Raw genomic sequence first — 27,305 nt, forward strand, 5'->3', positions numbered from 1 at the left:
AGTTATTTGTAGTGAAGTGGATGGACCTAGAGTCTGTCATACAGAGTGAAGTAAGTCAGAAAGAGAAAAACAAATACCGCATGCTAACACATATATATGGAATCTAAGAAAAAAAAAATGGTCATGAAGAACCTAGGGGCAAGATGGGAATAAAGACACAGAACTACTAGAGATTGGACTTGAGGATATGGGGAGGGGGAAAGGTAAGCTGTGACAAAGTGAGAGAGTGGCATGGACATATATACACTACCAAACGTAAAACAGATAGCTAGTGGGAAGCAGCCACGTAGCACAGGGAGATCAGCTCGGTGCTTTGTGACCACCTAGAGGGGTGGGATAGGGAGGGTGGGAGGGAGGGAGACACAAGAGGGAAGAGATATGGGAACGTATGTATATGTATAACTGATTCACTTTGTTATAAAGCAGAAACTAACACACCATTGTAAAGCAATTATACTCCAATAAAGATGTTAAAAAAAAAAAAAGATCAAAGGTGAGGGTCATCCCTCGTGGTCCAGTGGGTAAGACTCCACGCACCCAATGCAGGGGGCCTGGGTTCGATCCCTGGTCGGGGAACTAGATCCCACATGCATGCCACAACTAAGAAGTCCGCATGCTGTAACTAAAGATCCCACATGCCGCAACGAAGATCCCATGCGCTGCAACTAAGACCCAGCGCAGCCACAATAAATAACTAAATAAATTTTTTAAAAGAATTGTTAAAAAAAAAAAAAAAGATCGAAGGTGAGCTAAAAAGCTATGATCTCTGTGTTGGGAGGACTGGGGTCCAGGCCTTCCTCACCCCCAGCTCTCAGGGATGGCCTCGGACAAGCCATCAACCAGCCTTAGACATCTGTATGTGAGAGTCCTCCCATCGGCCCTGCCTACCTCGCACAGCTGTTGTACATTAAGTAAGAAAAGATGAGAAAGTTCTCTGGAAGACTAAAAGCAATACAGAAATAGAAACTGATATAACAATAATCCTTTGCTTTTGCTGTGTCTTGCAGTCTACACGGAGCTTCCTATCCAGTGCCTCCTGATCCTCAAAGCAACCTTGGGATATAGGAAAGGACAGTCATACCCAGTATACAGATGTGAAAACTGAGGTGCAGAGAGCTCAAGCCCACAACCACACCGACTACAAGGGGCTGAGCTGACAGTGGTGTCCAGGTGTTCTAACTCCAAATAGTGTTCTGTTTATCACAGATGCACCCAGCATTGCCTAAAACCACAGCTTCTAGCTGTGCAGAAACCCTCCTCCTTCTTTAATCCTGTCGCTTTCCCCAGCTGTGTTGACTGATAAATGTGCTTCCCCAGGCTCGTTGTAACCAGCAGTGTTGGGGAGGTAGGCAGGCTGCAGGCTGGGCTCAGCCTCTGACCCTCTGCGGGGCTGTAGAAGAGTCCCTGTCCCCCAATTTCCTCCAATTCCGTGTATCTTTGATGTTAAAATCACTTAACGACTCTAATCTAGGCGCTTCCAGGAAATGCACTCAGGGCCTTTCTCGAAGGGCTGGGCCATGGGCCTTTATGGCAACACAGGGAGCAGGACAGAGCTGGCTGCACAGAGAGGGCACCTACCAGGTCCTGGGCACGCCGTGTACATCTTCTCAGTTATCTCATGATGACTTCAGGTCAACATTAGTATCAACGAGGAGCAGAATGGTTGCATGACCTGCCCACAGTCATCACGCAGCCTGGAAGTGGTCGGGCCCAAAGGCCATCCCCACATTTTCCATCACAGCATGGGTGGGAGAGATAGAGATGAAGGCACAGTGCTGGCCTCTTGTGTTCCCCTCCCTCCCCCCAAAAAAGGCTTCATCTGCACTCCAAGCCACCTCCTGGGCCTTCCAATTTCCTTCCTTCAGTGAATTGTGTGGAACAACTCAATATTTGTAACAGAAATCAGACTCAGTTTCTCAGATATAGGCATTCTATAAAAGCAGTGTCTGAGGGTGGGATTGCCTAGGAATACACCTGTGTAATTCACACCTGTGGGCAAAAATGTTAACTTTCTACAAACAGTCGTGTTAGGCTGCCATAATCAATCTCAACATGAACACAATTAATGACTTTGTTCATGACAGGTTCTTGTTGGAGCTTTATATGCATGGTATACCCTGTTCCCACTTACAGACCATCTTATATGGAAAAACTTGACTTTAGAACAGGAAAATAAGGAGGTAATTAATCACCTGGCAAAAGGACTCACCTGAGACCTCCTCATCAGCTCGTCATCCCCAAATACAATTAGTAAAGTTTCTCTTCCCACCCGGTTTTCAGAGTATAGGTATCTAATGGACTTGGGAAGATGACTTGAGAAACACAGCTATTTCCTGCTTCCTGACTGCAAATCTAGAACCAATGTCAGCCATTCTGGCTAGTTAAACAGGAGAGGAGGAGGCTGCTGTGTCAGGGTTGGGTCTGAAATGTATTGATAGCTGTACACTCCCCTCAGTGTTCCACATAAAGGAGTGGAGATGGGGGACCAAATTGGACTGAGCTACTGTGAGCCTACCAAGCACACGGATACCTTCCTATGCTATCAGCTTCCAGGCCCCCCACCTCACAGCACCCAGAGATCATTCCTGTTGACATTCTCTAGGGAAAGCCTCGGAACGCTTTCCCTAAACCCCCTGTGCCTCATGCCTCCTCTCTGACTGCACCTGGCCTTTGTACCCTACCTCTGCTTCCACATTTGTCAAAGCTTACCTGTCCTATGTCCCCTGCCATTGGCTCTTGGAGAAGAAGACTGCCATGTCAACTTCCTCTAAGGTGACCTAGCATAGCATGCTAATGTTAGTTACTTTCCTTCTTGGGCATTCCTGGTTCATGAGACGAGCCTCTTGGAGAGGGTAATATTTTGAACAAAGGGATATAATCTCTAACAGTGAAATTTCAAGGACTGTGAGGAAGAAACAGTGTGCGGGGTTAGTGGTGGGGGGAGGAGAGAAGGCTCTGAGATTCAGCCTTGAAATCATGTCACACGGATCGGCCATGAGCTACTACTGAAAATCTGTTTTTCAAAATTTAAGAGTCAATTTCCAGATGTCTGCTTTGGGGAGCCAAACTACTGTTGATCTGTTCCCAGTTCACCATGGAATAAAGTCTGAACTCCTCACCCGAGCATTTCAGACCTTCCACGGGCCGGCTCCTATAAAGCCTTCTCTTCTTCCTGCCCCTGGTAGGAATCCACTCGGCCCCTGGCTTCTATACTGGGCCCCAGGCCTACTCTGGGCTTCCCAGTCTGTGCCCCTACACACTGGCCCAGCTGCAAGGACCCTCTCATTTGCTAGAGCAACCGCACTGCACAACTCCAGGGGGCGCCACTCCCTTCCTAGGTCATAGGTGTGCGGTGCACAGCACAGTGTTCCAGGTCTGTCCACCCTCAGGGCCTCTCAGCCACAGGAGGCCTCTCCCCTGACTGCACACCCCTCTGCAGCCTCCCCGGTGCCCATCATCTTGGGATCACTCCAGTACTCTGACACTCACTACCTCGTATTCCCTTGATCTGGGGGGGTGCGAATAGGTCCCCAGTTGGAGTAGAAGTGGCCTGGGGGGAGTGACTGGGTCCTGAGTCTGTAGATATCACCCCCACCCCTACGCTAGTGGGTTGAGAATTTGGCAGTGGCTTTCAAAGCGTGGTCCGGGGAGCAGCAACCAGCACCTGGCAACATGCTAGAAATGCAAATTCTCTGCCCGCCCCTCCCCGCAATCAGACACTCTGGGGGTGGGGCTCAGCACCCTATTTAGCAAGCCCGCCAGGCAATTCTGAGGCACAGGAAGTTTGAGAACCACCGAGGTACAGGGTCCTCAGTGCACCCTGCTGGGTTTGCTGAATTATTAGCAGCATTTTCCACCTAGGACAGGAGCTGGCCCAATCAGGGCCGCCCATTTCATTGGTCTCCTGTGGGGACCTACCTCCCACGTTTGGCCTAAAGAATCACAGAGTCAATTCGCTCAGAAAGCCTTCCCAGCAGCCTGAAGCATTATCAGGTCGAGGCCGAACGCAAACAGCGCCGAGCACTCGGGCTGCCTCCAGCTCTCCTCCAAAGGGCATCCTGGTCAACAAACCCTCCCGGGTTCCACTAATCACTCAGCAACCAGCTAGAGTTCAACCGTGTCCTCATCTCCCTACCGAGTGACCTGCCCCAGCTGTGGTAAGTGCCTTTCCAACGTGGAGCTAGGCATCTCGAAGGCCCCCTCAAAGTCCCCCGTACCCTTCACAGCCTGCCCCCTAAGCCCCCAGCATCCCAGCTCCCGGGGCGGAACTGGGGGTGGCAGGGGAGGTCAGACAAGAAATAAAGAGCCACGTTCCCAGCCCGACTCCAGACCCACAGACTCTGAATCTCTAGGAGGGGCCTGGGAGTCCTGGAGCTGAGCAGGCTTCCCTGGAAATTCTTATCATCAGGCAATCTAAACAGCAATGCACACACCCACCTTCCTTACTTGACAGATGGGGAAACTGAGGCCCCAGGACAGTGACTTGGCATTCCCTGACTATCCCAGACCACAGAGCACTCTCGCCATCCCCTTGTCCCCTACTCATGGCCTGGATCCCACCCGGAGCTCCTAACACACATTACCCTGCACCACACTTCTAAACCCTCCACCGGCTTAGCCCTGCCCTCCCCCGTTGAACTGCAAGGGTCTAGAGGCGGGGCCCAGCCACAGTCGTGAGTCCCCCCCTCCCCCCTTTCCCCACCCCCCCCCCCACCCTTTAGGACTGTGCTCAGAGCTGGGCACGGGGGAGCTTCAGTAACCATTTGAGGAGTGAATGACACCCCAGGCAGCCTGCACTCCTCCTCAGCAGATGCGCTGAGATTAATCTACCAGATCACCAGAATGTCACCTTGAAACACACTGGCAGACCTGTCCCAGGAGGGCTAGAGAACGTACACATTCTGGGGGGAAGCAAACAGCCACCTGCAGAACAGGTAGAGAGCTGCCCGGAGAGGAGGTCAGGGCGACGAGGGGTAGAGGCTGGGGCAGTGGGGTCAGAGGGACAAACTTCACTGTCTTGTGGATTCTGCTCAGAGCCAACGCCCCACAGCTGGGAAACGGGACACAGAGCTCACACTTTCTCACCTCTGCCTCTCCAGAGCCCTGACGCTGTCACAGAGAAAGGGTGACAACGAAACAGAGACAAAGAAGAGCTCCAAGGAGAAAACAAGCCTGCTCGGTCTCTGGGTCACAGGGTCCGGGGAATCCCCATGGGTGCCCCCGGGGCTGCGGGACACAGGACTGGCCTTCCCCCACGGCACAGAGGTGACTGCCTGCCAAGATCAGAGCTGGCGGGGCTCCAGGCAGGTCTCACTGGTACTCACATGTTGCCCCACCCAATCCTGCTCTGGCCCTCCCCACCTGCCCACATCAGTCAGAGACTCCAGCAGTACAGACAACCCCAACCTCTCTGTGGCCTGAGACAGCGGAAGTGTATCTCAGGCTCGTGGTTCATGAGCACCTACACTCCGCTCTTTTCACTTTCATATGTGCCCCAAGCAAATGGCACACAGTTTACATTGCTGTCACAAAGCACAACTGTTCTAGGCATAGAACCAATTTCCCGGCCAGTCTGGCCAGGCCAGGTCATGCTGCGGTAACAACCAGCCACCGCAGACTGGGCTTGTCGCAGTCACTCGGGGTTCCAGGCTGCTGCAGGAGCCACGGTCTCGAAAGTGGCCGACTGTCCTGCCAGCTCTGGAGGGCCTTGCGCAGGTAACTAAATGCTCCAACCTGGAGGCGAAACCCATCACACGCCATCCACACCCTACTGGCCAGACCTCGTCTCGTGACCCTGCCCCACAACTAAGGGTACAGGAAGGACAATGCTGCTCAGGGCCAGAAGACAGAAAGCTGATGACCACCCCACCCGCAGACGCACACCCACAGCTCCCCAGGGCTGATGCCTGATATTCCTGCACCCGAGCTTCCTCCCTTTCCCTCCACTGTGAGAAGCCAAGCTTTCTCCTGGTATCTGTCATTTTCACTCCAGGATAAAGGAAAGCTTTCAGAGCAGGTTTAGAAAGAGGAAACTATGAAGACGATCAAAACGTGAATTTCAAAGAAAATGACAGGGGACAGACATTATTACAACATATAATATTACAATCTTACAATATATATAACAACATTCCACTATATAACATAACACATTTTTAGGTATAACAGGCAGTTAAAGGTTTTATAGTGATGGCAACATGATGGGACACTAGATACCACTGTGAGAGTGACCCAGGCAGAATGTACAAAGGAAAATTTCAAGAATGAGTTTAACAAGAGTTCAAAGATATAAAAGGAGGCCAGAGAAGGCCTGCCCTGCAAGTACAGCCCCTTGAAACCCATCAAAAGCTGGTGACATCAGTTCTGCAAGGATGCTTTGTGACTATAAAAAACCATCCTTTCCCTTTTTCCCCAAGAGGGAAGGGTGGGAGAGACCTTGGAAAGGAAGCCATGAGTGGTACAAAACAGGAGCAAGAAAACATCTGTGTTGAGGTGGATGGTGGGAGTGGGGCAGAGGGAGTGACCACTGCCCTTCTGGAGGGGCTTATCATCAGGGGGATGTAGTTGTAGGAAAAAGAATCCAGAAAAACATACAGGACACTGACGTTTCTCCCTGGCTCAGAGCTCGAGTGCTCTGGCTGCTTCCACAGGCCCAGTCACAGCATCCTACGATGTGCGTGTACCTAGAACTGTTTGTGAATGGGGCCTTCATGGAGGAAGCTCCCTGCTGTCTGAAGAGATCAGAACATGGCGGAGGGTCGAAAAGCCAAGATCCTCGCTAACTGTGAATCAGCAATCGATCCCATATGAGGATAACTACTTTTCCAAGCATTGGAATACAGGGACAATGGCATTTCTTGAGTGTTCAGAAGTCATTATGACCTGTCAAGATACTCCGAGTTGTTCTTTGCAGATCAATCAACTCAATTCAATCCTACAAACATTTGTTGAGCGCTAACTCTGCACCGGGCTCTGCATACCTGAGAGCAAGAACTTGAAAGAGAGCGCGCCAGCCGTGAACCCTTCTCTCAAGGAGCTTCCAGGTCTGGGGAAGCACTTGCTACATGCATAATGCAGTGTGAGGAGAGCTCTGAAAGCAGCATGACTGAGCAGCGGAGGGCCCAGAGCAAGGCAAGGTGAGACTAAGCCCACTGGGGGATGGAACAGAGGAACCAGGGGAGGCTCCTTGAGGGATCTGACAGTTGAGCTGGGATTTATAAGATGAACATTTTTCCAGCATGAGGTTCGGGCAGTGGTGGGCAGGGAAGGTTTTACGGGGATGTTACAAGACATGTAAAACCCCAGAGCCATGACGCACCAGGACAGATTTGGGGAATGAATGCACATGTGAAAGGAAGAGTTGGAAGAGATGCATCTGGAGATGTAGGCAAGGTCCACATCACAAAGGGCTTTGTATTAAACTTGACCCTGGAGGGCAGAGGCAGCCGGGGAGGGAGGTCAGGACACCTTAAGAGGCTGGACCAATAGGCCAGGTGAGAGGTAGTCCAGGTGAGAGAGGGGCTGAACCAAGGTAGGGGTGGTGGGCACTGAAGGGAGTCTACAGGTATGAGAAATATTTAGGAAATGGAATCCCTAAGGTTAGGTGATCAGGCAAAGTTGAGGGTGAGGGTGAGAGGGGAAGGGAGGAGGTGAGGGAGCCAGAGGAAGGGGAGTGTGTCATGAAGGGAGTGGTCCACAGGGCACCTACGGCAGAGACCTCAGGTAGACAAGGATGGAGTAGCTGGCGGCCATGGGAAATGGGTGGCCTCTGCCAGAACAGAGGGAGAAGGGAGTGAGGAAAGGGGAGTCTCCACATGAGTTACATGTCCCAGAAACCTAGTTGTAAGGCAAAGGTGGAAGGAAGAGGGGGCCCAAGGGTCACAGGTGTATTTTCTTTTTACTGTGGGAGAGAGGGATATGTTTCTGTCCGGAGGGGAAGAAGCCAGTGGAGGGCGATGGAATTTGAAGACGGCAGCTGGGGAGGGGAAGGGCTGGTCAGCGGTGCCAGGAGTGGATGAGGTCTGGAATGCACATGGTGGGGTAAACCTGCGTGGGAGACCGGGAATTTGGGACATCTGGTCTCCCCGTGTCAGGCAGAACTCCTAAAGAATGATGTCCAGAGAGTCACAGTCGACAGAATACAAAACACAATTGCTTTTATGCAATATTTTTATTTCTACAGAAATACTGGTTTCTCAAAAAGGGTTTCATGAGTGATCTCGTTGCCCCTCACAATGATTCTGTGAGATAGGTGTGAATATTCGCAAGTGAGTGATGGAGTCAGCCTTGGTAACCAGGCTTCCCGGATCCAGGTCTGCTGCTGCCCCCTGCTTCCCAGCTCCTCCAGGGTCTCAACCCTCAGATCCCAGAGGGGATTCATGCTAACTCACCTGTACAGTCTTTTGCTAAATATAAAAATTTAATGTACTCAATTTTATTTGACCTTGCAAAGTACATTCAGTATCAGGCCTAAAACATAGCATCTAACAAACATGATTTTCAAAAATTTTTACTAGGAACATTGAGATTCTGATAGACCCTCTCTCCTCTCTCTTCTCTCCATTCATGCCCTGTGCCTCAGCATGCTGTGGAGCGTAGGTCTCAATGCAGGGGCACACTGGAATCTTTGGGAAGCCTTTAAGAAATACCAAGCCCAGGATGCGCCCAAGACCATGGGGTCAGAACCTCTGGGGGTAAGCCTCGGGCATCAGAAGCATCCAGGGGATTCAACTGCACAGAGAGTTCTCAGAACCCTGATGTGGAGGAAAAGACAGCCCCAGAAGAGCTCATGCGAGGTGCCAGGGACAGAAAGGGAGAAGCCGAAGCTACACAGATTTAACAAGTCTGGACAAACATACAGGTCCATCAGACAGTATGTCAGGAAGAGAGACCCAGAGAGAAATTGTCTCCAATGATGTAACTCCAGTCCTACCTGCCATGAAGCTTTTGTTCCTGATGCGTACACTCTCAGTTGCCCTCCCCAGTGCTCTGCCACAAGGAAGGCAGGTTTGGGTATTTCTCCCCCTTTTACAGATGAGATAATTGAGACTTGAAGAGGTGAAATGCCTGCCTGGGTTGTCATCTTTATGGAACAAAGACAACCCAACTGAAGGACCAGACCCCAGTGCCAGAGAGGAACCCCTGGGACAGAGAGCTGACTCTGGTCCCTCCCCACTGCCAAGGACTTCCCACATAGGGGCCCTTCTCATTTTCATAAGGGGGACCCTTGGCAGTGAGCTCGTCTCTCCCCAGAGTCACAGCGTGCTCCTTGATGGGCACCCAACTCTCTCCAACAATGCTACAGCACACATGGTTTCATGCCCCCAAGGAGAAGCCTTGCCACCTGCACCACACCATGTCCTTTTGCCACTCCCTACCCCAAACAAGAAGCGTGGGTAAGTTCTCAAGCAACTCCACCTACCACCCCAAATGGCTCTAAGAAAGGTACAGACGGCCCCCTGCCTCCTGCTCCAAACCAGCGCCCTCTCTGGTCTTTCATGAGACAAGGAGCTCAAACAACCAACAAGTATTTACGATGACACCACCTCGCACAGCACCTAGAAGGGTGCAGCGCCCACCCTGAGGGCCTGCTGTCTGGTTGGGAAGCTATGACGTGCACACATGAAACAGGAAAACCAAGAGTTCAACTGCATGAAACTGACCTTAGGTGTGTTGCAGCGCTTGGACAAGTTATGGACTCTCTCTTTACCTCAGTCTACTCATCAAAATAATGGGGACACTAAAACTAATGCTACCTTAGAGGAGAGTGTGGAATCAAATGAATTAACCCATAACAGTGCTCAGAATGTGCCTGAAAGATATTTAGGCTCCGAAATGCTGGTTGTTATTGCCGTTGTGTTTTGTGTGTTTACTTGATGCTCAGAGGAGGGAAGGATCACACGGCCTAGAGTAGTTGGGAGAGAATTTCTATGGGAGGCTGGGCTTTTAAACATTAATACAATTGAGAAGGGAGGGTACCATTCAAGAGGAAGGCAGAAAATGAGAATGCCCAGAGTCGGAATGTGGGCATTAATTTACTGTCAGGAAGCCACGAAGTGTGAGGCCCAGCCCCAACCGCCCTAGAATTCCTGCCGCTGCTGCAGGACAGACCGTGTTATTAAAGAGAATACCCCACAGGAAGCAAAACCAAACGGCAGGCAATAGGAGTTCAAGGAACCTTTGGCTCTATCTCTAAGGCAATTGAAAAGAGCTCAAAACAGATTAAAATATGAGATGAATTTTGAAGCCCAGGAATGAGAGAAAATGAATCCTGTGACTGAGGAGCCAATATGATTATTTCATTATTCGGTTAGAAAGTTAAAATGTGCAGGAAATGTCAGATGCTTTCTCGAGATGGAGGGAGGTTAGGGACAGAGTGGCCATGGGGGGGCATATTCTTTTTAATATTAAAAAATAACTTCACCTCGACTTGGCTGTAATCAAAATAACCCCCTTGGGAGGGCAGCCTGCCCTTCTGCCAGTCTGTGTGAGGTCTTTTTAAGGCACACATTCTACCCCTCAATCACTGCCCCTCCAAAGCTCATCTGCATCTTTAAAAGAACTCCCCCCTCCAATAAAACGAAATGAATCTCGTGGGCCCCCAGGTCAAGGTGTCCTCCCCACCCCACCCCCCAGGGCACTGATGATGGCTCATCCCCCAACCTAAGCCGGCAGAAAGCCCAGGCACCAGCAGATTCTCCCCGCAACCTCTCCCCATCTTTCCTGCCCAGATTCATTCTTCTCCTCTCTGACAATTCCCACTCTTAGGTCTGTTCACTCTCCAGCTCACCCTGTGTCCCTACGTCCCCATCGCTGTGTCCATCATTCACTTGCTCACTCAGTTATTCACTAAAAGATTCTTAGGTATCAACTTGCAGGCTATGCTGGGTGCTAAGGTCACAATGATGTGTGAGGCCGAGTCCCTGCCTGCAGAGAGCTGCCATTCTATTAAAGAAGACAGCCAGGCAGTGGGCAGAAGAAAGGCACAGGCTGGGGAAGCTGAGGAGAAGTGCCAGTTAATCCTGCCTGCAGGGCGGGGGTCAGGCAAATCCCCAAAGGAGGCGGCATCTGGGCCTGGCCTTTGAGTTGGCTTTAATTACACAGAGAAGAGTAAAGGGAATTCCAGTTGGGGGCACGTACATAAGCGATGGCCCATGGCCAGGAAATGCGACCCTAACCCAAGGGATAGTGAAGAGGCAAGTCTGACTGGTGTGAACAGGCCATGTGAGAGGTGAAAGAGAAAGCTAATGAGGTCTGACGGATGGGGCTTTTGTATTTTAATATTTTACATAAGTAATACATTAAGTGGTTCAAATTCAAAAGGTACAAAAGGATATACAGTGAAAAGTCACTTTCCCAGCATATGTAGGGGTCTTGTTTTTGTATCCATTCAGTCACTCTGTGTTTTGATTGGGGCATTTACTCCATTTACATTTAAAGTAACTGTTGGCATGTATGTGCTTATTGACATTTTGTAAATTATTTGGGGGTTGTTTTTGTAGTTCTTCTTTGTTTCTTTCCAACAAGTTCTCAGGTGATACTGCTGGTCAAGGAACCACGCTCTGAGAATCACTGGTGTAGATCACTCCACATGAATTTATAAAGAGCTGCCTCGTCCATCTTGTGGCTGTGTAGTATTCCACTGATTGGATGCACAGTAATGTATTCAACCAGCCCCTCCCATTTGGGTTGTTTCCAATCTTTTGTTATTTCTAACAATTCTGCAGTGCTTACATTTGTGCATTCATTATTTCACTTGTGTGGGAGTAGAGATCTGGGATATAGTCTGGGTCAAAGGCTTTGTGCACTGGCAATTTTGACAGATAACTGCCAGACAGCTCCTGGAGAAAGCCTTAAATGCTAATATAAGAACATTTTGTATGAATTTTAACTAATGCAGACTTTTGAGTAGAAGACTAGTAAGGTCAGGGATGTGCTTTAAGAAAATTAATCTGGCTCCACAGTGAAGTGTGGACTAGAGTAGAAAACAACCCATGTGGAGGACAGATTCCCACAAGGGCATCCCACAAGACCTGCCTCCGGGTGATCATACCTTTGAACGTGGTATGACTTCTAACCAGTACAATATGGCAAAGATGATGGGATGTCATTCCTGCAATCACGTTACATTATTTTGCTCCATTTTGATAGTAACCGGGCACTAGAGACACTCTTTCTCCCTTTCTGGCTTTGATGAAGCAAGCTTCCATGAATCCCACAGCCACAACAACCACATGAAAAAGGAAATGGATCCTTCCCCAATTGAGCCTCCTGATGAGAACCCAGCCCTGGATGACACCTTGATTGCAGCTTCATGAGAGCCCTGAAGGCCAGGACTTAGCTAAGATGTGCCAGGACTCGTGGTCCACAGCAATAATAAGTCTATGAGATAATAAATGTGTGTTGTTTCAAGCAACTAAATTTGTGTTGATTTGCTTGGTAGCAAGAGATAACTAAAACAAACATTTAGGAGGGTACTCAAAAACTAGGCCATAATAGTAAAGGCCTGAAGTGAAGAGGTGTCAAGGACAGAAGAGGGGAATAGGGACGAGGGGTGGATGTAGGAGATATTTAAGAGAAGAGCAGGACCTGTGATTTACAAGAGGAGCAGACAGAGGGGCCTCTTACCATCAGGGGGCAAGATGGCTGGAAAACGTCCCTGAAACAGGCTCAGCCCATTTTCATGAGACCAAAACAGAGCAGTCCAAGGTGGGGAGAATCAGCCACCCTTGCTCCTTATCCCTCTCCAAAAGTGCTTCTTTCCTTGCAGATGGCTCCGAGATCACCTCAGCACAGCCTCCCCAGGCCACCAGCTGCCATTGGTAATTTGCTGACAAAGCAGATAAGCACCTACACAGAGAAGACCCACAATAAATCAAGGTGGCATTTCAAACCACTGGGGACAAGATAGACCTTTCAAGTAATTGTGTTGAGACAATTCAGGAATGATCTAAAAAAATTTTGGATCACATGTATCAAGGACCTAAACAAAAGATGCAACTATGAAAAGATCTAGAAGAAAAATGTGGGAGAATATTTGTAATAATCTTGAACTAGGAAGAACTTTCAAAACATGACCCAAATTCAAATGTCATTTTTAAAAAGGCTACATCTGAGTTCAAAATTTTTTAAATATCTAATACCATAAAATACAATAAAGTCAAAAGAAAATGGAAAAAATAGGAACAAAATATTGGCAACATATATGACAGGCATAGGGCACATTTCCTTGCTACATAAATAATGTGCATGTGCAAACCTGTGCAGGTCTGTAAGAAATACCAACAACCCAATAGAGAAATGTACAATAAAGAAGAAATTAAATTGTCAGACCACAAAGCAGGAAACACAAATGTATTTTATACATCAGAAATGATGCTCATCCTCACACATGGCAGGAAATGCACATTAAAACTATAATGCAATCCAGTTTTTCATATATTAGGTTGGCAAATATGCTTAAATATACACAGTGCTGCTGAACCAGAGTGTGTATAACTGTTCTCATCCATGGTTAATGGAGTTTAAGTTGGTGCCACTACCAAGTATAGAAAGACAGACACACACACACACAAACACACACACACACACACAAAGACTCTCTTGAAAAGGACACACAAGCACTGGTAACAGTGACTGCCACTGGTAGAAGAACCATGTGGCCACTCCAGAACACAGGACTTGAAAGGGAACTTTTCATGTATCTCTTTTGTACTGTTTAAAACTTTCCCAAATACATGTACTACATTCTCAATATTGCTAAAAAGTAGTAAAGAAAAAGAAGTAGAGAGGATTTCCACTTCTGGGAAGATGGAATAGACACACTTTGCCCTATGCCTCCCCCTAAATACAACTAAAAACCCTGGATATTATACATAAAACAAACATCATGTGAATCTGAAAGGTAAAGAGAAGCAACTAGCTAGGGACCTTGGGACCTGAGGAAGATAGGATGGTGAAGTTTCTGGATGGTGGGTTTTCTTTTGGCCTCATACATCCCAGATTTGGAGCTGAAGAAGCTGGCAACCTGAAAATATCAATAGGCACAGACAAAAAAATCCCCAACAAAAGCCTGTTCTTTCTTTTTTTTTTTTTTTAATTTTTATTTATTTGTTTATTTATTTATGACTGTGTTGGGTCTTCGTTTCTGTGCGAGGGCTTTCTCTAGTTGTGGCAAGTGGGGGCCACTCTTCATCGCGGTGCGCGGGCCTCTCACTATTGCGGCCTCTTCTGTTGCAGAGCACAGGCTCCAGATGCGCAGGCTCAGTAATTGTGGCTCACAGGCCTAGTTGCTCCGCGGCATGTGGGATCTTCCCAGACCAGGGCTCGAACCCGTGTCCCCTGCATTGGCAGGCAGATTCTCAACCACTGCACCACCAGGGAAGCCCAAGCCTGTTCTTTCTAGCCAAAAAACTAGGAAAGGGGAAGCCTAGAAAGACAAATTTCTATACAATAACTTCTCTAATCCAGTCAAACACTGCCAAAAAAAAAAAAAAAAAACTGTGGTCCCACTCCCATTCATGCTAGCAAAGGCCCAGTGCAGCCTTGACTCCCACTCCCACCCAGCAGTAATGAGTCACCCTAACCCCTCCCCACTAGAGTGGTATTAGAGGAGGCCTAGTGGAGAGTCAGGGTTTTTACTACTGCTCAGCAGTAAAGAGGCCACCCTCAACCCCTGTGGTGTCAGTGGAGGTCACAAGGGGACCAGTAACTAGGCATTCCAACCCCTCCTAACCAGAAAGGAATTTGTAGAGGCCGAGTGGGACACCTGGACTTCAACCCCACCTGGCAGTAATAAACCAGGGCCCCCAAACTCCCCTCTGGAGCATGTTGAAAAAAAAAAGCCAGCCAAAGTGGAAGTTTTAAGTAAGATCTAGAGTCTCAAAACATATTACCCAAAATGTCCACATTTCAATAAAAAATCACTCATCTTAAAGAACCAGGAAAACCTTAAACTGAATGAAAAAAAACAGTCAGTAAATGCCAACTCCAAGATGACAGAGATGTTAGAATTATCTGACAGAGATATTAAAGCAGCCATCATAAAAATGTTTCAACAAGCAACTATGAACATGTTTGAAACCAATGTAAAATCTAAAAAGGAAATATAAGATATAAAGAAGAACCAATGGAAACCTTAGAAATGAAAAATATATTAACTGAAATACCAAATTCAATGGATGGGTTCAACAGCAGAATGGAGAGAACAGAGGAAAGAATCAATGAACTGCAAGATAGAGCAATAAAAATTATCCAAACTGAGAAAGAGAGAAAATAGACTGAAACAAACAAACAAACAAAGCCTCAGGGACTTATAGTAATACAACAAAAAGTCTCACATTCTTGTCACTGGAGTCTCAAAGGAGACGAGAAAAAGGGTGGACTGGAAAAGTGCTCAATAGTTGAAAACCTCTCAAATTTGGAAAAAGACACAAACCTACAGATTCAAGATGAGAGAATCTTAAACAAAATAAACTGAAAGAAATCCACAAGACACATCATAGTCAAACTTCTGAGAGCTAAAGACATAGAAAAAAATCTTGAAAACAGTTCTAGAGAAACGACACCTACTGATATGGGGAAAACAATTAGAATGACAGCAGATTTCTCATCAGAAACCATGGAGACCAAAAAGAAGTAGCACAACATTTTTCAAGTGTGAAAAGAACTATCAACCCAGAATCTTATACTGTATCCAGTGAAAATATCCTTCAGGGATGAAGGGGAAATCAAGTCATTCTCAGATGAAGGAAAACTAAGAGAATTTGTTGCCAACAGACCTACCCCCAAGAGTGGCTAAAAGAAGTTCTTTAGGAAAAAAAAGAAAAAAGAAACAACTGAAGAAACCTTGGAATATCGGGAAGGAAGAAACACACTTAAGCAAAAGTGTAGGGAAATACAACTGACTTATTTCTCCTCTTAAATTTCTAAATGATATTTGACAGTTGAAGCAAAAATTATAACACTGTCTGATGTTTTAAATGTAGAGGAAATATTTAAGACAATTACATTATAATCAGAAGGAGGGTAAAAAGACATAAAGGGAGGTACGGTTTCTATATTTCACTTGAATTGGTAGAATGATGACACCAGTAGACTGTGTTAAGTCATGTACACATAATGTACATATCACTAAAAAAAATACGAAAAATATAAACTGAAAAATACTATAGATAAGTCCAAGTGGAATTCTTTAAAATGTTTAGGTAGCACACAAGAAAGCAGGAAAAAGAAAACAGAAATGAAAGAGACAACAAACAGAAAATATAAAAATAAAATTGCATACTGAGGCCCTAAAATATCAATAATTACATTAAATGTGAATAATCTAAAAATATCAATTTATGCTTGACGAAGTCACTTGGCTATTGCCCAAGCCTGATCATATGATAAATTAGCAGGTCGGTCTCCCCTTTACAATGCTAGAGACCTTTCAGTATTTTCCCAATTTGTGTTTTTCACCCAATGCTGGGCCTGGCATTCCCTGACAAGCATATGAACTAGCTGATATAAGTCAGAGAAACCAGGTTGATAAGTTTGAATTCCTCAGCAAATTTGTGAGAAACTTCAGTTACTTTGAAAAAAATCTTTAACAATGGCTCACTATTCACCTTTGGTCCAAGGAATTAAAAGTTTAGCCTCTGGACCCTCAGAAGGCTCAATTTTGAAGGGAAAGCTTCTGACAAGTTCAGAGGAAAAGCGTGGGGAGGGTTTTAGAGAAAAGGGAAAGTTCGGCAAGAAAGTTAATATGGGAGAATTGAGGGTATAGAAGAGGCATAGGAAGTGTAGAAGGGAATAAGTATGATGGTGGTGGAGATGGAGTCTGGACATGAGGAGCCAAAGAGAGAGACAAGATGGTGCCAAAGGGGAATTTGAGACAAAAAAGCCAAGAAGAAGAGCCTAAGGCTTTGGGAGCCATTTTATCTTTCTTTAATAATTTATTTGCCCCATTAATCTTAAAATCTTATTTTTCAGTGAGGCAATTTTAGACTCCTGATAACATAGGGAAGCCTCAAACTACCAATAGAAATAAGTATTGAACTCTGTTCTGGAAGTTTTTGAGCTATTGTAGCCCAATTCAGTTTTAAGGAAATTAAGTTTGGGGATTTCAAATGTTCCCCATAATGGCCATTGATATTCTAAATTATCTTTGATCTGATCAGTCCACATAAGTTAGACATGTACATGATTAAGACTGACTTTCTGTTTTTTGGTGACGATTTTCTCTTTCTTTTTTTTTTTTTAAATTGAAGTCTAGTTGATTTACAATATTGTCTTAGTCTCAGGTGTACAGCAATATGGTTCAGTTAAACATATATATTTTTTCAGATTCTTTTCCATTATAGATTATTACCGGATATTGAATATAGTTCTCTGTACTATACAGTAAATCCTTGTTATTTATCTAAAAATAAATATTAAATAAAAATATCATTTAAAAACATGCCCCACTATTCTGTTAATAAGAAATTCATTTCAAGTAAAATGATATAGGCAGGTTGAACGTAAAAGGATGAAAATGTATATATCATATAAACATTAATCACAAGAAAGCAAAAATGGTTATATCAATATGAGATAATTTAGACTTCAGGGGGAAAAAATTACCAGAGGCAGAGAGGAATATTTTTTTAACTTTATTTTTATTGTTGACACTATTAGAGATAGATAGAATGACCACAACCATTTTAACAAAAATACGGACCGCTTCATGAATTTGTGTGTCATCCTTGCACAGGGGCCATGCTAATCTTCTCTGTATTGTTCCAATTTTAGTATATGTGCCGCCGAAGTGAGCACAGAGAGGAATATTATATAATGATGAAGGATTAATCCACCAAGAAATCCTAAATTCACATGCACCAAACAACAGAGATACAAAATATGTGAAGCGAAACCTGATAGAACTGAAAAGAAAAATACATAAATCCACAATTATATTTGCAGACTTCAACACTCCTCTCTCAAAATTAATAAAATAACTAGGCAATCAGCAAGGATATAGAATAACTCAACAACACCATCAGCCAACAGAATCTAATCAACATTTACAAAACACTCCACCCAACAACAGCAGAATGTACATTCTTCTCAAGTGCCCACAGAACAAATGCCAAGACAGACTATATCCTGGGCCATAAAACAAATCTCAGTGAATTCAAAAGAATTGAATTTTCATACAGAATTCATTCTCTGTTTCATATAGAGTGTGTTCTCTGACCTCAAAGGAATCCAACTAGAAATCAGTAACGGCAAGATAACAGGAAAACCTCTAAACACTTGGAAACAAATCAACATACTTTTTTTTTTTTCTTTTATTTTATTTATTTATTTATGGCTGTGTTAGGTCTTCGTTTCTGTGCGAGGGCTTTCTCTAGTTGCGGCAAGTGGGGGCCACTCTTCATCGCGGTACGCGGGCCTCTCACTATCTCGGCCTCTCTTGTTGTGGAGCACAGGCTCCAGACGCGCAGGCTCAGTAACTGTGGTTCACAGGCCTAGCTGCTCCGCGGCATGTGGGATCTTCCCAGACCAGGGCTCAAACCCGTGTCCCCTGCGTTGGCAGGCAGACTCTCAACCACTGCGCCACCAGGGAAGCCCCAACATACTTCTAAATAACCAATGAGTCAAAGAGGAATCCAGATGCCCTTGAATGCATAAATGGTTAAACTAACTGTGGTCCATCCATACTGTGGAACACTACTCAGCAATAAAAGAGAACAAACTACTGGTAAATGTATCAACCTGGATGAATCTCCAGGGAATGACACTGAGTGAAAAAAGCCAATCCCAGAAAGTTACACATATACTGTATTATTGCATTTATATAACAGTCTTGAAATGATAAAATTATGGAAATGAAGAACAGATTATTAGTTTTCAGAGGTTAAGTAGAGAATGAGAGCAGAGAAGGGAAGTGGCCGTGGCTATAAAAGGGCTACAGGAGAGATCCATGCAGTGTTGGAAATATTCTGCATCTTGACTGTATCAATATCAATATCCTAACTGTGATACTGTATTATAATTTTGCAAGATATTGCCAAAGGGGAAAACTAGGTTAAGGATACAAGGGATTCCTCTGTATTATTTTTTATAACTGCATGCGAATCTCTAATTATCTCAAAATAAAAAGCTTAATTACAAAAAAGTAGAGAATCCCTCCCAGAAGACATGTTAACAAGGTAAGAGTGCCAATACACCCACATTGCCCCCCAACTTTCTCTCTCAGACAAGCACACACACACCCCACCTATCAAGTGCCTTCAGCTGTCGCCATATAAATTTGCGCTGATTTTCTGCCTCTCTTTAGAGAGGTCTCATCCAATCCCTTGTGAGGTCAAAGCAAACACCTCTGAGGGCTTTCCTTTGGCTCCTGAAGCTCTTCCACAACTTGGCTCAGGAGCAAGCACTGGATTTGTAAAAGGAACCCAGAACCCACTAGGGAGAGAAAAGCAGGCAGATAGCCCAGCTGCATTTTAGGGAGGCCATGAGCCCCTAAAATTAAACGTAAAAGAGGGTGTGCGTCTGGTACATGGTTCTGTGCATGCCATGTGCTTTTCTGGAGAGATGGCCTGTGGCTCTCACCCATTTCTCAAAGGGGTTCATTTCCCAAAGAGGCAAGAGAAGGAAGAGGCCCACACTTGAGACCCACACCCCCCATTTTCTGCAGCCCCAGGAAAAACCGGTGAGCTCTGCCACGCCCAGACCACCTCTGGAAACTTCCCAATATGCCTCCCGGTATTCCTGCCTCTAGTTGAAAAAGCAGTGTTCTGAAAATTGCTGGGCCCTTAGGATGTTCAGTTTCCATCCTGTGGAGCTGGAAATGTCAGAGCTTGAAGATCTCTCATTTAAAATCCCCACGCCCACCCAACAGAAGAGACTGAAGCCCAGAAATACAGGATGACTTTGCAAGATCATCCAGAAAGTTAGCAGCCTAGTTTAAACCAGAACTCAGGTCTCTTCCTCCCCGCTGCCAGCTTTGGGACATCTGTTCCTTAGGTTGGCATGAGAGCCTGACATCAGACAGGGCAACCAGGAGAGCAAAGGCTGGGCAGGAGGCCTGCCGTCCCCACGGTATTACCAGTGGGGACACAGCCAGGCACTGGGTTAAAATGAGCACAGCTATGCAGAAGTTCATGAGCAAACGCTTCCTCTGAAAGTACCTGACAGTCCTTCTGAAGTGGCAGCTTGCATTACTCCTCAGAGCTACAAACAGGTGGCAATGAAGCTTAGGAACACTAGAGAAGTGTTATTACCTTGGAAGACCGGCCATTCAAGGCTCTTCTTTCCCAGGGATGCTTCCATCCAGCTCCCTTCTTCCTCCAAGCCCCTTCACTCCACCCACGGTTTCATTTACCACGTGCTCACTCGCTCCAAATGGTAAGTGAGGACCTCCGGAGCACCGAGAACATGGGGTTAAAGGCAGGAGGCCCGCCCCAGCACAGCTCACGCTCAGGGAGGCCCTGAACTCTGAAGAGGCCAATAACACCCCCAGCTCAGTCAGGCCCACTGCGAGCCCTGCAGCCCTACGTGCGGCTGCCCATTGCGCCCGTCACTGACCTCCCATCGCCCCTGAGCCGTCTGCCTCCCTCATGGCAGTCTCCACCCACCTTCCTTCCCTGAAGGCTCACCTCGCTGCAGTCTGCAGAGGACTGGGGAGCAGGGAGAGCTCTGTCACCAGACAACTGGAAGAGCCTCCTGTCCGGCCTCCATCTCCACGCTTGCAGCCCTTTAACTCCCTCCTCAGTCCACTGCCAGAGTGAACATCCCAAGTCACACATCAGACCACAGCACTCTCCTGACTAAAGTCTCCTGTGGCAGCTGTTCGTGCTCTCCAGGCACGCCTGTGCCTCCCGACATTTCCCAGCCTCCTTTGCAGGTAGGCTGGGGCCATGTGACTGTTTCTGGCTGACAGACGATGAGTAGAACTATATGTGCCACTTCCAGGCTGAGGGCGCCAAGAGCTGGTATGCTTTCTCTGTCTTTCTCTCCCCTCCCGCTGCAGACTCTGGAGGTCTCAGCAGACTTCACTGGAGTAGAATTGAACCTTTGAGGTTAAGCCATTAACATGTTAGGGGTTGCTTATTGGACAGTTAGCACTGATTGACTAATAAAACTTTTCAATGGCTCCCCACTGCCCTCAGGAGGTAAGTCCAAACCCTTTAGTGTTGCCATGCTCAATGGCTTTTATGGCCTGGCCCAGCCCCCCATTCTGGATTGTCTCTTGGCCCTCCCCTAAACACACTCTTTCAATAATCATGATTCAACCATACTTACAGGTTCTGGAAGGGCTATGCCCCCTCCCACCTGAGATGTCTCCTCTATGTGGGATGCCCATACCTCCCCCGACTCCCACCTCCTCGATATGCTTAGCAAACTCATTCTCCAGTTCCCAGCTCAAGCATCCCGAAGCCTGACTTTCCCTAGAAGAGCTGGGGGCAGCTTCTTCCTGACCAGAGGCATCCCCCTCTCCAGCTCCCAGAGAGCCCTTGCTCACATTGTATCTTAGCTTTTGTGCTTTACCTTGTGCGTTGCCCCCTGGATTGTGAACTCCACAAGAACAAGGAGAGTGTTCTCCCCATCCTTGTCTTCCCAGAGCCTGCCTTAGCATCTGTTCCCAGGAGACCTTCAGAAGATGTTTAACAACCACGCAAGTAGAGCCCACTTTAAACTTTCTGCGGAAAGTCACCCCTTCTTGAAGGAGAGATTCAACCAAGTTGCGGGACCTCTTCACGAAAAGAGGAGGCTTGAGGTGAGGGATAAGGTGACCCATAATTACACTGGGCTCTTGAAAGAGTTCTAACAGGCCAGGTCTGTCTGGCTCTGTCCCCCATTGGCTCAGTGTCCCTGGGCAAGGCAGTCCCTTCTCTGGCATCTCTGGGGTCCCTTCCAGCACCAGCTTACGTGGTTCTGAGTTTGGCAAAGCTGTCTCTGCCATCCTATCTGCTCTTGCTGTAGTCCCGCTCTTTCCCAGAAGCCTCCACTCAGAGCAACTGGCCCATTTCCCCTGAACCCCCTACCCATTTAACTAGAACCTGGTGAGTCATTCACCAGCAAGGTATTAGGTGTTATTCTTCCTCTGGCATTCTACTTTAATATGAGACCACAGGAAACTCAATGGAATCGTGCTCAGGGGGGGACTTCAGGCACAAGACAGGCAGCGCAACAGATATCCGGCCAGTGGTGAGGAGTTCTCTGGAGACACGTCTTCCCTGCATCCCCTCCCAACCCACCCATCACACCGCAGAGGCGAGAGCTGTGAAAACGGCTAGACCCCGGCAGATGGCACAGACGGTGCTGGCCTGAAAGAGAGTTAATGTTGGTGGAATATCCTGAGGGTGGGACCCGAGCTCCTCACTCCTCATTCCATGGTCTCTTTTATCTGGTATTTCTGGGCAAGACAATGAGCAGACAGACTGGAAAGTTACAGACAGGCCAGCTTTGCCGATCCCTGCCAAAAATGCAGCAAAGGAAGCTGGCGGGAGACTCGAGCCTCTTTAATTTCCTCTTCTGTTTGGCTTTGCCTGCGCTCCCCCTCCCACTACCCGACTCAGAGTCTTTTGTGCCCTCGGGCTTCCAAGGAGCCCTGCTTCCCATCCCAGATGCGGGGGAACCCCTTCCCCCACCCCAAGTCGCTCCTGACTGGTGTGCTGGCCACACTCAGTAAGGCTCTGGCTTTCCTTGAACAGCAACGACACTCAGAAGCATGAAATCAACTAGGAAATCCAATTCCCAGGCCAAGCTGGAAATACGGTGGGCAGAAAGGCCGGGGGCAGCGGGGGTGTCTCTCATTCTGTCCCTCCAGACTGGAGTCAGGACCCAACCAGAAACAAAGCTGGGAAGAAAGCAAGTGGGCAAGCACCCCCAAGAGAGGAGTGCCCTCAGAATGCCAACATGACCACTTAGAGTGCCCCGCCCCTACCAGCAGGGTCTGAATAGCAACTCTCCACGGTCTACTCGGAAGCACATGCACACACACAACAAATGTAGTTGCCAAAGAAGACAAAAGAAAACAGAGAGAGAGAGATCAGGATTGAAATTGCGTCCCTATCCAGGCATGTTATTCAACTACACTGAGCCGCGACTTCTTTCTCTACAAACTGGGGACAGTTTTCAGGATCCTGGTGAGGATTTAGTGAGATAACACTCCTGCTATGAGACTTGCATGGAGAGAGGCTTCCATAAATGTTAATAATTCCTCCCCAGATCCTGGCAACCAGTTGTTGTCATTTGAAAATGACAGCTCTGGCATCAACTAGCTTTGTGACCCCAGGCAAGTCCCTCACCTTCTTGGGCTTTTCTTAAAGTTTCCTAATCTTGAAAAGCAGTGTTTCTCTGACTGAGGTGTGTATCAAAATCACTTGGAGGGTTTGTAAAACACAGATGACTGGGCCCTATCCCCAGAGTTTCTGATTCTGCAGTTCTGGGGTGGGACTGGACAGTCTGCATTTCTAACAAGCTCTCTGGTGGTGTTGATGTGGCTGGTCCAAGAACCACACTTAGAGAAGCTCTGAAGTAAAGGCAGTCTAAGAACTCTTTGTACTTCTAGCAGTTTAACGAGTACATTAAATTAATCCACATTAAGTTTTCAGTGATGAATACTGGTTCAATGTGCTCTTCTTAAGGCTACTTGTATTTTAAACAGGATAATGTCTTGACCCAAAGAAATCATCTTTTGGTACCCCACTTCTAAGTTAGGTATCAAAAGACCCCCAGAGTACATGACCAGATGATGATTTGGAGGGAAGGGCTTCCAGGCCTCGCCAGGCACACTACGCAGGTGTGACTGAAAAGTCATATCATTTGCAAAACTCCGGCGTCCCAAGTGAGTCAGCTGCACTTAGTTAATTACCATTTGGGGGCATGATGTCTGAGGCCGAGGAAAGGCCCCTCGTTGCCTGAAATCAGCCCAAGGCCAGGCCCCATCGCTAGAAGCAGGGCTGTCAGTCAGCTGTGACATTCTGGATCCCCCCAGCCCTGTTAGGGCCAGAAGTACAGCCTGCTGCCTGGGGAGGAAGGCAGAGCCAAGGGCCTGCAGCCCCAGAGGCTGTCACTCTGTACATCTGCAGTTTGGGATGTAGAACCCCTCTCAGCTTCACTCCCTGCCTTTGTGTCACTGTAAGACCTGTCCAGCAAGGTGGCTGGGCTCTGTAAATGCTGCTGTCATTCTGCTAATGCTCTGGGCCTGCCTCAGGGAAGAGAGCTGCCCTGCGTGTCAATTACAGAATGATGACACCTCCCCCGTGGCTTTGCACCAGTCCCCCACCCAGCACGGCCCTGTCTTTGGTGCACAGGAACACTGAAGAGGGTAGAGATCATTATGTACCGACACCTCCCATCCCCACTGTGTTCTCAATATTTCTAATCGCAAACTTAGGCACACAGACAAAGTCTTCAGGAAAAAGGTCAGTGCTGAGAAAAAAGGTTCCCAGAAAGAATCCAGGGGCTGAAAGAGGGCTGAGATCAAGCCCTCAGGGACCCAACCTGGGTTCCCACTCCAGCCCAGCATGCAGGTCACAGGGGATGGGGGGAATGCCTCCAGGCAAGCCTACCCCCAAAGCATCATCCCACAAAGCACCTGGTTTTGCTTTTATTCATGCAGCAAACATTTAGTAAGTCTACTGATGTCTGAGCATTGGGTCGGTGGTGGAGATTTAAAGACAAACGAGAGGTGCCTGCCACCCACCGCCAAAGCTTCTGGTCTAAGAGGGCGAGGCAATTGTACAAATTATCATCAGTAAATGCAGTGAGAGCGGTGAATGCAAAGTCTATGTGATCTCAAGAGGAGAGACGGCCAAGTCTTCTTGTGGGGGGAGGGAGATGGGGGGAGGGAAGAAGACAATAAAGCAGTGCACAAGGGTAACATCTGAACTCATCCTAAAGGATGAATAGGAGAAACCATGTCTGGACAGGGGTAATATTCAAAATCTTTAACAAATGCTAAGGTCCAATCCCAGCCAAATCAGAACAGATGCTGGGCTTGAATGTCAGCCTTACCAGGTAAATATGGCTAGTTAGACATATGCATCTACTTCTGCTTCCTCCCCAAGCCTTATTGGAATGACAGCTTTTTAAAAAGTAAGTATAAATAGACAAAAATGGGAAGAACCAGAGAGGAGATAAAAGTAACAGAATTTTTGAAGCTGGAAATCAGATGGACAAGTGGTGAATGGCCCAGGAATCCCTAAAAGCTGAATTCTAAGCCAGCTGCGGGGGAAGTTGAGAACCAACCCAATTTATACTGCAAAACCCCTTAACAGCTCAGAAACTGGTGGTACCAATCCCTCTTGAAAGCAAGAGAGAAGAAGGGAGGGATAAAACAAGGAAGGTTGGTTGGCAACCTGTTTAGGAAGCAGTTAGAGTCCCAGGTTCTTTCCCTGACTAGTAACGGCCCCTTGCCCAGCACAGCAGAAGAGGGAGGTTTATTCTGTTAAATAAATAGAGGCTTTCTGGACTGGGAGACACCAGGAGGAATTGAGGAGAGACCTACCTTGCTGAAAACAGGGGGATTAAAGATCATCCAGCTGAATTCTGGTTACTGAGGCGAGGCTCCTCTTCCACTGGGTACTCAGAGCACCAACCTCAGGATGTTACTCTCCAGGCAAGAGACAAGATGAGTCTTCTCTGAGGACCCCAACTTGACTGTGAAGAAAGACTTCATGATTTAAGAAAGACTTCATCTCACACAACTCAATATCACAAAAACAAACAATCTGATTAAGAAATGGGCAGAGGACCTGAATAGACATTTCTCCAAAGAAGACATAGAGATGGCCAACAGACACATGAAAAGATGCTCAGCATCACGAATCATCAGGGAAATGCAAAACAAAACCACAATGAGATATCACCTCACACCTGTCAGAATGGCTAGCATCAAAAAGACAAAAAGTACTGCCAAGGATGTGGAGAAAAGAGAACCCTTGTGTAATGTTGGTGGGAATATCAATTGGTACAGCCACTTTACAAAATAGCATGGAGGTTCCTCAAAAAATTAAAAATAGAACTACTGTATGATCCTACAATTTCACATCTGGGTATTTATCTGAGGAAAATGAAAACACTAATTCAAAAAGATACATGCACCCCAATGCTCACTGCAGCATTATTTACAACAGCCAAGATAGGGAACAACCTAAGAGTCCATCAATAGATGAATGGATAAAGAAGATATGATCACACACACACACACACACACACACACACACACATATATACAATGGAATATGACTCATCCATAAAATATAATGAAATGTTCCCATTTGTGACAAAATGGATGGACATAAAGGGTATCATGCTAAGTGAAATAAGTCCAACAGAGTAAAATAACATATGATCTCACTTATATATGGAATCTAAAAAAACTAAACAAACAAACAAAACAGAAATAGACCCATAGATACAGAGAACAAACTGGTGGTCACCAGAAGAGAGGGGGGTGAGGGTTGGGTGAAATAGGTGAAGATGATTAAGAGGTACAAACTTCCAGTTATAAAATAATAAGTCACGGGAATGTAATGCACCACATAGGGAATATAGTCAATAATATTGCAATAATTTTGTATGGTGACAGACAGTTACGAGACTTATCGTGGTGATCGATTCCTAATGTATTCATAATGTATCATATGAATCACTATGTGGTACACTGAAATTAATATGACATTTTATGTCAACTATACTGCAATTAAAAAAATAAAAATAAAGACTTCATAACATTTAAGACTGCACAAGAGAAAGGCCCAGCCAGATCATCTTCCAGTGAAGCCCATGGTCATCAAATCCCACTTGCACTGGTACTCGTAAATAGGTGCAGATAAACAAAAATAACCAGATAACTGAAGAAAGCTCCAAAATTGAATAACAGACACCAAAACAAACAACTTGGAAGAAACAGAGACTGTGCAGGAAGAAAAAAAACTTGAAAAAAATATATCATAATTTCTTCAGGGAGACTATATTGCAATCATAGAACAGGATGTTATAAAAAGGGAATAACAACAAAAAAATTCTTATAAATTAAAAATATAACAAATGAAATATCAATAGAGGGCTGGAAGGTAAACTTAAGAAAACCTCCCAGAAAGTAAAGCAAAAAGACAAAGAGATAGAAAAGAGAGAAGTTAAGAGAACTACAGATCCAGTCCAGAAGGTCTACTCTCCAAATGAGAGGCTTAGAAAGAGGGAACTGGGTGTGGGGGGAGGGCATAAAAAAGAAAAGTAAATCATCTACAAAATCAAGAAAATGTCCTGGAACTAAAGGCCCCAGAGGTTATACATTGAAAAGGCCAGCCAAGTGGGCCCTTAGA

At 46.4% G+C, this 27,305-nt stretch overlaps 1 protein-coding gene and 1 non-coding gene across 5 annotated transcripts in view; both read right to left on the reverse strand.

The window, feature by feature from the left end:
* ZBTB7C (zinc finger and BTB domain containing 7C) overlaps positions 1-27,305 on the reverse strand; it is a 374,701-nt gene that overhangs the window by 313,812 nt on the left and 33,584 nt on the right. The window lies entirely within an intron of this gene.
* Positions 17,693-17,799, reverse strand: LOC137777081 (U6 spliceosomal RNA). Its single transcript, XR_011076410.1, has one exon. It is a non-coding gene; the product is annotated as a U6 spliceosomal RNA (small nuclear RNA).

Source organism: Eschrichtius robustus, chromosome 14, assembly GCF_028021215.1.
Source record: "Eschrichtius robustus isolate mEscRob2 chromosome 14, mEscRob2.pri, whole genome shotgun sequence".
NCBI lineage: Eukaryota > Metazoa > Chordata > Mammalia > Artiodactyla > Eschrichtiidae > Eschrichtius > Eschrichtius robustus.